Source organism: Aplysia californica, unplaced genomic scaffold, assembly GCF_000002075.1.
Source record: "Aplysia californica isolate F4 #8 unplaced genomic scaffold, AplCal3.0 scaffold00024, whole genome shotgun sequence".
Classification (NCBI taxonomy): Eukaryota; Metazoa; Mollusca; class Gastropoda; order Aplysiida; family Aplysiidae; genus Aplysia; species Aplysia californica.
Genome location: NW_004797294.1, coordinates 478619 through 480316, shown reverse-complemented (window position 1 = coordinate 480316; position 1698 = coordinate 478619). Strand labels below are relative to the sequence as shown.

The 1698-nt window shown below is 40.7% G+C and overlaps 1 protein-coding gene across 1 annotated transcript in view; it reads right to left on the bottom strand.

Annotated features, from left to right (window-relative positions):
• LOC101852750 overlaps window positions 1-663 on the bottom strand; it is a 92804-nt gene extending 92141 nt beyond the window's left edge. Inside the window, exon 1 of the mRNA XM_005090956.3 lies at window positions 171-663. The gene's annotated coding sequence lies outside the window, so the exon portion shown is untranslated. The remainder of the gene's footprint in view (window positions 1-170) is intronic.
• Window positions 664-1698: the final 1035 nt, after the last annotated feature.

The following is a 1698-nucleotide window of genomic DNA, read 5'->3' as shown; positions in this document are numbered from 1 at the left end:
AGAAGAAGAAGAAGAAGAAGAAGAAGAAGAAAAGCAGCGACAACAACAACAACAATAACAACAACAACAACAGCAGCAGGAGCAGCAACAATAGCAAAAACAATATATAATATATTACGCACACAGCAGCAACACCAACAGAAACAAGAAAAACGAAATCTAACACTTACACAGAGAAAACCGGTTGCTATGAAATAAAAGAAATAAATTGGAACTAGCCAACACTTATCCAAAGCAAGAAGTGTTGTCCAAGAGGCCAATCAACATGAAATACTCATGTAATTTCCAAAGCGAAGGAAAACAAAACTATTTCTGATTTATTCCAACCGAATAAAATCCGTACAGTTCGTTCTCTGCAAAACACAGATATAATCACATCGGAAAACACTTAAAATCTCCAGTAAATTACGATCTGATTCTTTAAGATCCAAGTGAATTCCTGTCACAGATGTAAGAAATGTTCACGGACAAAAAAAAAGTGAAATAATAAAAGATCTACTATGAAGCAATAACTCTTTTGACAGCGAGCTTTGAGAAGTCCTCAAGAGCTGCTTCACTGAATGGAAGCCAACGCGAATCCTCAGAAGAGACAACAAGCTGGACGTGCGGAGCGAGAGAGAGAGAAGGGAAGGAGGGAGGGAGGAGGCAAGGAGGGAGGGGGGAAGGAGAGGGAGCGAGGGAGTTTGTGGGGAAAGAGAAAGAGAGAGGAAAAAGGAGTTGTTGTTGTAGTAGGAATCGCGGTCCTCAACTTCGCTCCCCCGCAGCAATGCGGGCACGGTGCGACTTGGGCTTGGGCTGGCTTTTTCGCGTACGGCGCCTCCGCCCCACAACCTGTCAATCAAACCCTCACGGCGCCCCGCCTCTTTTCTGGCGACGCCAAAGAGATCTTTGAAAACAATAATAAATACTTACGGAAAAAGGTGGCCACGCCAAAGAGATCTTTGATAAACATAATAAATACTTACGGATAAAGGCTGCTTTTTTTTATCTGTGCAGAGAGTATAATGGTGTTTTCATTTTCCATTCATTTAACCACCCTCACCAATCGTTGTCCTAAACACATACTCTTCCACCCTATTGTTTTCTACGCTTTTTGATATTTTTATAATATCTCTCCTTCTCTGTCTTTCACTACCTCACTTGTTATAATTCTTCTACTTCTGTGCATTTGCCTGTGCTGTTACATGTGAGTCACAATTTCTTGCTCTGTTTCTTTCTTGTCTTCTCTACCCTCCCCATCTCCCACTGCTCTCTCTCACTCCATCCCTCTCTCCCCTTTCTCACCCTCTATGTCTCTCTTTCTCTCACATCCTCCTCTCTCTCTATCATCAATTGTTTAATTCTCTGTCCTTCTGCTTATATTTGATTATTTGTGAGGCAGCGTGGTGGAATCAGGCTATCGTCAAAATAATCAAAGGGAAGAAACTTGCACTTTTTCGCAGGTTTATGAATTTTTATGAGCTTTTTATTTTATGGTTCAACACCTTTCATGCCCATTAAAGAACTCATTTCTGTGTGGATTTTTCTGAAAAACGTTGATTAAAGGCACAAAATATGTAAATTTTAAGTTACCATGGACTCTTAAGCTAAGGAAATAACTAACCCATTCGGCCATTTTCTCACTAATTTTACCTCTGAAAACAGGTGACCCCCACCTCCTTCATTCGCAAATATCTCGACTTGTATTCAAGATAAATG